This window comes from Poromitra crassiceps (genome assembly GCF_964638095.1).
Source record: "Poromitra crassiceps genome assembly, chromosome: 6".
In the NCBI taxonomy this organism is placed as follows: domain Eukaryota; kingdom Metazoa; phylum Chordata; class Actinopteri; order Beryciformes; family Melamphaidae; genus Poromitra; species Poromitra crassiceps.
In genome coordinates this window covers 34371855-34381451 of record NC_139627.1, presented here as the reverse complement: position 1 = coordinate 34381451, position 9597 = coordinate 34371855, and the positions used below count along the sequence as shown (strand labels likewise).

The window sequence follows — 9597 nt, the reverse complement described above, 5'->3', positions numbered from 1 at the left end:
TTAATGCCTTAATTTAGTGATCGTCATTGTAAAGTGTTACCCATCATACAGTGAGGGGGGGGGGGCGCAAGACCCTCCACAGCGTGAGGTGAAAGACACACCAGAGGATAGGATGTGGCCTGAGGTGAGCTGAATACGTTTCTAGCTGTGCAAACCACCAGAGGATGCCTGCATTCATTATGTCATTCATTCATGCTACCACATTTACCCCACGTTGACCTCATCCCCCGACCGTTCTAACACTAACAATACATAATCTTCATGTGTCAGACATTCAAATGAAAATACAGAAAGGCTTATTTATGCCTCCGTCGCACCTCGCGGATATGTGTTTTTCTGCTGCTCTATCAAAGAGCAGTCAGTCACCTCGGCCCTATAAATCACCCCCAAGCTGCACTTTGTGAAAACATGCCGATTAAGTTTGTGCAGCGTGGTCAGCCGGGACGGCAGTAAATTTCCCTGGTAACAAAGTTAACATTGATTCAGATATAAGCACTTGTCCGCGTGTAACAACGATAACCTTTTAGTAGATTTGGAAAACATATTTGACACCCATTAAAATAACGAATGATTTTTCTCCTCCCCAGAGGAAGGCGGAGAAGGTGTGTTTGGACAGGCGGGCGGGGGGGGGCTTAACATGCTGTGACTTCACGGCAGTCCTGCATGAGTCCTGCAGTGCTCACACACAGCTGAACGTTTGCCAACATGAACTGCTATGTTAAGGTTTCACATCACTTGCCCTAAAACTGAAGAGAGGGGTAGCCTAAACTAGATAAGATCTAGGGTGGCGATTCCGCAGACGAACACCATACCCCCTAGTCAACGAACACAATCCATCGACTGAGCATGCAAATGCAGAGTGATGATGTCATACCCACTGATGATGTCATACCCGACAATCTATCCTATGTATCTATCTATCTCACATGCACTGTGGCCAGTTGGATCGACCAGTTGAGCAGATCACTGATGTCATCACTGATGTCACTAGAGCAATTGTGAAGTCATCACTGATGATGTCACACACACACACACAAACATTGTGAGTTGCCTGACTGACCACTCTTGACATTGTGACATCATCGGTGCACACACGTCCACCACATCACTTGGATCACTATGAGGTGGGCTTCATCACACAGACCAGCGTACCACCCATAGGATCACTATGAGGTGGGCTTCATCACACAGATGCAGCAGCGTACCACCCATAGGATCACTATGAGGTGCAGCGTACCACCCATAGGATCACTATAAGGTGGACTTCATCACACAGACGCGGCAGCGTACCACTCAGGAGCCACTTCACAGGGCCACCACATCTTGCATGGGTATGTGACGAAATGATCCCTTAGGGCCCCAACCCTTTATTTTTGACAAAATGTTCCATAGGTTTATTGACAATTAAAGGGTTATTGTGCTTTTGGCTTTGAGTGTACCTGTGCTGTAAATCCTGTTATTGAGTCGAGCTACAGGTGAATCTATTTTTGTTGTGCTGTTGGCTTTGAGATGCTGCGCTGTAAATCATGAGTGAGTGAGTGTGTCTCTTAGCTATTATTCTGACCTTAATTGTGTGTGTGTGCACTGTGAGTAGGGCTGTGAATCTTCACTGGCCTCACGATTCGATTATGATTCAGAGGGCTACGATTCGATTCGATTACGATTATCGATGCATCTCGTCGCATCTTAAATCGATGCATCACTTTTTTCCGCAATACATGATTTATTTTTTCTCACTTTCTTTTTTCTCACTGTGTGCGTGGCTACTTTTAAAATAAAAGTGAATTTGGAATTGCATTGTATTATGACCCATAATTAAAATAAACAACTGCATGTACTTCCATTATATTTTATTTGGTTATAAAAATAAAAAATAAAGTTTTTTATAAACGATTTTTGACATTTGTGAATCGATGCAGAATCGTGCACGTCCGCATCGCGATGCATCTTATAATGTATTATTTTTGACACCCCTAACTGTGAGGAAGGGGGCTTTTATGCATCCAGGAACAGGGAACCGTCATGTGATTTCATTTCATTTATTGAGTTTAAAATTACAGCAACAACATTTCTGTAAATGTGCCAGTTTAGCTAGCTTGGCTACTTTTCAGCAGGTATGATCATGACAACTGCAGACATAAAATACATTGAAACAGGAGCAGAAACCTATAGTGCCACACACTTAATAAAATCACAAAATAACAGGGATAATAATTCATCAAATGTAGTTTAACAGAGGTTCAACCAGAAGACTATAATCTGCACTTTCACCTGAGTTCACTTCTTATTTCTCCAACATTTCAAATCTGCTCACACGCTCAAAATTAGCTGTCAACTTCCGGGCTTCAATTGAATAATCAGCTGTTTCCCTCCTGGTTTCATTTAACCAATAGCAAAGCTTCACATCACCTCTCACCTCACACACCTCCTTTGTAAGCCCATCACATTGCTTCTCACCCCCATAATAAGCCAATCGCAAGGCTGGTTGCTTATATATGCTTCTTTTTATCCCCTTCAGCCTCTAAACTTTGCTGCTGACAGTCTTGCACCCTCCACCTCCCCTTCTCCACCCAGTTTGCAGACCCATCAGATTCTTCAGTCTGAAGAGTCATCAGTTTTGGAAGGGGAGGCATCACCATCACCACCACCAGTATCTAGACTGGGGGATAGATTTGGCTGCTGCTCAGGGCTGATGCAGCTCTCTCTCGATATCTCCCTGATGTGGTGTCTATGCGCCAAAGACTATTAACAATACCTAATTCTCATCATATTCTGTAATGCATCATCATCAAGCAATTGTAATATTGTATTCATTCACTGGTCTCTAGTCTCTCCTGGTTGAAACATAAATCAAAGCACGTCAGGATGTTATAGAGTATGGTCGCAGACTTGATTGTCTCAACCAAGATTAGTTGACTGCAGGTCGTCTTGTCATAATCCACCTATGGACGGATTGCTGCTCTTACTGACGCTACGCGCAGATTGCAGCAACGTTTGTCGCGCGTAGACCCCGGCTGTCGCTGCTGCCCATTCATTTTGTATTGGATTGCGTCGCCAGGTATCCCAGCATGCCTTGCAAGGCATAAGCGGCGGACGGCAGCGACGAGAGGGGCCAGTTTGAAAACGACCAATTGAAGACAGCCAATCAGCTGCAGCACCAAGTGACTAGCAGGCGACGGCAGGCGTCTAGACACGACAAACGCCGCTGCAGTCTGCACTTAGCATGAGTGGGACCTGTTCCATAAGGAAACTCATAACTATCATGCAAGCTACAGTCCAGAGCCCCAGCTAGCCCGCGGTCTTTACGGGAGACAGCATGAGGAGACCCGCAGAGAATCGCCCTCATTTCAAGATAGATCCGTCACTAGACTGGTGCTTGTCATTGTCTACTTCAGCTTCTTGTGGTCAGCTTTGGGTGGGACTTCCTCATCCTATTGCAAGCTGTACTTGGAGAAATGGGTGACCTGGAACACCCAGGATCCGGTCTCAGGCCGGTACTCCTTGAAGTGCGCCCCCTGTCTATGCGATGCGTTCTCCAGCCAGCCTTCATAGTTCATGTCCGTCAGATGCTCTGCGCTCTGGATCGGACTGCAGGTCGTCTTGTCGTCCGGCCACACGCCGTCCAGGGTCACCTCCGCATGCCTGTTAAGCCCCTCCCCCTCAGCGGGCTTATTCTTGTCATCTGGGTAGATGATGACCTCCTTGCGTCTGAAGTGGACGATGTCATCCAAGTTCAGTCCGGTCAGCTTCACTTCACCGGGGAAGAAGACCGAGCCGTAGCCTTTCCTGCCGACAGTGAAGTTCTCCACCACACACTCTCCACTTTCGTCCACCATCTCTGCCAGCTCCTCCATGGACGGAATGGTGTAGTAGCCCGCACGGTTCAACACGATGCCTGCCGGGTGTGGAGACGGCTGGCTGTCAGGCTGCTCCTCCTGTCTCTCCTCCTCCAGAGACTCCTCCTCGGCCAGAGAGGCAGACACCTCGATGCTCACCTCCAGGTTGTTCCTGGGCGGTTTGTGCATGTTGAGGGCTGTGATGGCGTCTGGCAGGCTGGGGGGGGCGCAGCCCTGGCCCTGTGGGTTGGACTTGGTGATGGGGTTGACGTAGAACTGCGTGAAATCTGGGTCGTCGGCCGGCCAACCGCCGGGTTCCGCCTCCGCATGCACCTCCTCTTCCATGTGGTGGTGTCCGTTGTGTGAGTAGTCAGGTGGAGAGGCCAGGTCGTCTTTGCTGACTGGACTGCTGTACTGGCTGTTGTTCACGTTCTTCAACACCAGCTTCTTGATGCTCCTGGGTACGAAGGTTTCATTGGGGAGCGAGGGCTTGTTATTGTCCAGACCGGCAAACGGCTGCCACGTGGAGGATGACCAGGGCAAGGTCAGCACTTTGGGCCGAACTCGAGTGGCCGGCTGCGGGGTCAGCTTGTAGCGGGTGGGCGTGGTCAGAGTCTTCTGGGTCGTCAGATTGGTCGGCTTCAGATGCTCCTTCTTCTTGGGGTCAGACAGAGGGTTTCTGAATAGTGGGGAATCTCCGAACGGCGAGTAGGCCAGAGTGTTGAGCTGCTGCTGCAGCATGGCCTGCTGGGCTGCCAGAGTGTTGAGCTGCTGCTGCAGCATGGCCTGCTGGGCGGCTGCCACATTCGGGTCACTGAGCACAACAGGCTGATGCAGTGCTCCGAAGCCCAGACCGCTGCTGGCTCCACTGGCTCCAAATGTCCCCATGGTTCCTTGTTTGTTTTGGGTGCCCCCGAACAGAGACGTCTGCCCCATGCCCACTGCACCGAAACCGGTTCCCAGTCCAGTCCCCAGGCCTCCGGCGGCCGGCGTATTCCCAAACTGCCAGCTTCTGCCAACAGGATTGGCTCCAAAACTGAAAATGGAGGTATTGGTTTCTGTCCCCATTGTCTGGGGGCACTTGTTGCTGAACAGGCCGGTGCCAAATGTTGGGGCGCTGGTGGTGGTGGTCCCGAAATCTGCCGTATTGTTGCCAAATAAACTCTGATTGCTGGTGTTGGCCTGGCCCATGGTGTTGCCGAAGTAGGAGCCGGTGCTCTGCGTGGTGCCGGTGGTCTGTCCGAAGGGCTTTAACAGGCTGGTGGCCGCCGCTTGCTGCTGCGCCTGCTCCTGCCAGAGCAGGCTGCCTGTGGCCGCTTCGAACCCACGCGCACTTGTGCTGAAGCTGGTCTTGAAGGCCTGTCCAAAGTTGTTGCCGTTTGTGGGGACGAACAGGCCGCGGGCCATGCTCGCCGGAGCCGTGGCCTGGCCGAACATACCGCCGGTCCCCGCCGCCAGCATGTTGGGAAAGCCCTTCCTGCCCGCCTGGTAGTCCTCCAGCCTCAGCTCCTCCAGCGTTATGTTCTCGTACTCCTTCATGGCCACGATGCACTGGTGCCTAGTGATTCTCTTTTCATCACTTCCTGTCGGAGGGTTGAATTTCAGTGTGGTTCCCGGCTGCTGCGCTGCTGAGAAGCCAGAGCCTCGGAACAGGGAGCCAAACGGGTTGGAGGCAGTGTTGGTCACTCCAAAGAGCCGGCCGCTGGTGTTGCTCGTGCCGAAGCTGGAAAAAGATGCGGGTTTGTTCACAGCTAGGCAGCTAGCAGGTGAAAACAGGCTGGTGGATGTCCCGCCGGCCGCTCCGAAACCAAAGCCAGTGCTGGTGGAGGAAGTCACTGGCTGGATGAACATACTGGGGCCAAACAGTCCACCAGGTGTATTATGTGTGGTACCAAAAAGTCCTCTGGTGTTGGTGGTCATCCCGGAAGCAGAGGTCCCGAAGCCTCCGGTCGTCCCAAAGCCAGTGTTTTGTTGTCCGGTGGACGATGTGCCAAACCCCCCAGTTCCTCCTCCGAATGGAGAGTCAGAGTTATTGAACATATTGAGATCTAGAGTTGCCCGAGTTGCATCGGTCCTACTTATAGCATCAGCAGGGAAGGAGTTATGACATCACTGATTATGTCACAATGTGGGTGAAGCTTTTGCTCTGGAGATGCTGGATGAATGCGGGATGCTGGCACGAGGTGAGTGATGACTGCACAAGTGTGATTTAAGCTGTGGTGATGGGGCTTTATATAGTACCAGGAGAAGGGCATTTATGATGTCATAACTGATGTCATTTATGATGTCATAACTGATGTCATTTATGATGTCATAACTGATGTCATTTGGGAGAAGGGCATTTATGATGTCATAACTGATGTCATTTATGATGTCATAACTGATGTCATTTGGGCAACTGACGTCACCCTGGAGAAGGTGACGTGGGAGATGGTGACATCATTTAGTGATGTCATTTGGGCTGAGGGGTATGACAGCATGGGGTGTCTACCTATGCCTTTTGGTCTTCCATGATTGAAATTCAGTCTAAGACTACACTTCAATCATGAGAGACTTGTAAGACATTTTAACAATCTTTATTGAATCAGAATAGACAGTTTGAGTATGGCGTATGACTCCATGATGTGACGCTCCTCTTGCTATGAGAGAGGGGGGCGTCAGTGCTGTATGAGATAGAAAGTGCGCGTGTGTGAGTGTGCGCGTGTGTATGTAGAATTGTGTTCGGCCACAGCAATGCCATTTTACGTGCGATCGGGCTGAATTTTCAGGAAGTGTAAAGAGCACACCTGCAGGTGACCTAACGGAGACAGATTTTTTAATTCGGTAATTAGGGCAGATTAATTATCCTAATTACCTATAATGATAATTGCCCTAATTGACATCATCAATGATGACATCCCTCCTCGATGACATTGTCATTGAGTGCTTGAGTGACATCACTGATTACATCACCAATTCTATACCGGTAAGTGATTATCATCAGTGATTTATGATGAATTTGAGTGTGTCCCGGAGGCTTTGGAGACCACTGTTTTCCAAACCAGGGGGGTCTACTGTCACTCCCAGGGGGGTCTAACTCCTACGGTTCCACTAGTGTATAGATTTGCTGAAGTCACTCGAGCACGTTGATGAGCACTGATGATGTCACAATGGCTCTGCGTGTAAGTGATTTGTGACTGACATGATGTCAAAGACTTCACATTATCAGTGATGTCATAAATCACTGATGATGTTGTAACCATATTTATTAATATTTAATATTTATTAATAGTTATATTTATTATGTGACTGGTTACACTATGAAGGCCACAGATTTCTAAGAATTACTATTTGGTTCAGTTGAATTATCAGAATAAATAAACTAGCTTAGTATTGTAATACTACCTGTAGTTCACTTAAATTTCTCAGTTCTAATGTCAGTTGTACAACAGAATATCAATAGTCTCAGTTGTCTATTAGTTTTCTATTTCAGAGAACCATAGTTACATTAAATTAATACCATTATAAACAAAAGCACATACAATTACAATTGAAGGGTAAAATAATATCATGAGCTAGCAAAATAAATGTACATAAAGTGCAATTAACACCCATCCAATTAAATTGAATCCCCATATACATTAGGCTACAGTAAAATAATAGAGGCATTATGACGGTCACGTGCTTACTCATTTGTCTTTGCACCAGTAGTCTCGGTTTCCAGACGTTTGGTGAGCGGCGCCAACAGCGCCACCTAACCACCAAATTACAGTAGTGAAACGGATTAAGACTGAGAGCTGAGTCTATTGCATCAGAGGCCTACACGCACAATGGAGAAACTGCACTAAAAATGAGCCCCAGTTATCACTATAACCCTGCAGTGACTTAACAAAATTAAACAGCATTAAACACAACATTCCTGCTAATACTCAACTGACAAAACAGTGTCAGTGAGTCAGTAACAAAGTCTCCCTCAAAAACAAAGTCCCAAAATCATTAGAAAATGCCCATAGAAGTCAATACATTAATTGTTAGCTTTCTTAGCGGAGATTAGCATTCTCCATACAAGTCAATGCCTTCACCCTGTCTTGGCTAGCGGAGATTAGCATTAGCCTAGTTAGCTGCAAAGTTGCAGACTCACTGAAAGCAAGTGGTTTCATTCAGTGTAATTCACTGGCCCCGAACAGGGACCAAACCAAGAGGAGAGGACTCGGAGAAGTCAGCAAGTTAGTTGGACTAACTGGCAAGTTCTGTGCATCTTCGTTACTTTATTTCAGCTAAAAGGTATCTATTGGTTGTCCGTATGCCTGTGAAAGCCAGCTCTGCTATGCAGACAAACAGCGGTTGGGCAAACAGGCTGCGTGTGCTACGTTAACTTGGTTCATAGTACAACGGATGCTGGAATAAAACATATTATCAGAACTTACCACTTCAGTCCTACTTCCTCGCTCACTTCCAAGTCATCTCCTTTTTATTGCGGTCCCAAATCCAATATTCCATGAGACGGGTGTCGTACAGCCAGGGAGCACACAGACAGCCAGTCAGCCACTATCCATGTTATGTATGAACGCGGAGTGATACCATGCCAAACGACTCTAGCTGTGGTATATACACTGACCTAAAAAATATGGACAGAGCTATCCCATTGACTTTGGGCTCCAGTTTTGAGTTGAAGTGGTGTCGCCATCTTGATTTTTCGTCAGCAGAGTGGGAGGGAATGGGTTGACTCCGTGATCGGCAAGCTGTGCGATCACTGGACAGACGACCTGTTAATCACCCACTTTTCTATCCTCTATTTTACTCCAAATGGGCGAGTTATATAAAAATGACCCCTATACAGTTGTATAGGGGTCATGTGAAATTAGCTATTTAGACCAAAACTGTGTTAAGGACCAGGCTGTAAAGATGCTTAATCACTGTTACAAAGTTAACAGGGTGGTGAACAGGACCGACGGGACTTCTGAGCCCTGCCTCAAGTGGCCATTTGAGGAATTACAGCTTTCAGGGTTACTTCCTGGTCCTCGTGGGAAAACCTTGTGCCTTGCCCACTGGGTATATACTGCATAACTCAGAGCACATCTTTGCGTTCACACTGTTTTTAACTAGGAGACGCCAATCAGATTTCTTGATTTGCTTGATTTGAGAGAGCCATTTTATAAACGAGAGTATGTCCCTTCTTTTAGAGTTGATTTTGTCAGGAATATATTTTCACAATGTCACATTCAGGTTAGCTTCGACTTCAATGAGTTATGAAGAAAAGATCAGTCTTGGATTTGCAAACGTATCAAGGAAGAAAAGAAAGAATAAGTGGGCCTCTCATTTTTTCTCCCTCTCCCAAACACCAGGAACACATGTCAGTTGGTTGTGTGTTCTTCCCATCCAAGGTAAAATATTTTTCCTAGCAAAAGCAGCAAAGTGACAACTCCATCATTGAAAGTAGTTTGTCCTCTTGCAGTTCAGTGAAAATATTATGAGAAGCCGAAGAAAGAGAAATAGGGAGGAGGGGGTCGGGATGAGTGACGGACAGCTTTGACACTCCGGAGCACTTAGACAATTACTAACAGTTTCTGCCAGTCACCACATCTGACACAACACAAACACGCTGAGGATAATTTTACATTACACTGCCGGGCACGGGTCACTTTAAAGGAACACACTTTCAGCTTGCATTTCAAGGCCAATCATCCAAATTGGCCCCACAACCTAACCGGCTGCCTGGGTCTCTCTCTCTCTCTCTCTCTCTCTCTCTCTCTCTCTTTCTCTCTCTCTCACCCCCATACAA

General features: G+C 47.4%; 1 pseudogene across 1 annotated transcript; it reads right to left on the bottom strand.

Moving 5' to 3' along the window:
- Positions 1 to 3431: 3431 nt before the first annotated feature.
- LOC310777850 (nuclear pore complex protein Nup98-Nup96 pseudogene) lies at positions 3432 to 5876 on the bottom strand (annotated as a pseudogene). Its single transcript has one exon. The product of its transcript is annotated as a nuclear pore complex protein Nup98-Nup96 pseudogene (transcript).
- Between the last annotated feature and the right edge of the window lie 3721 nt (positions 5877 to 9597).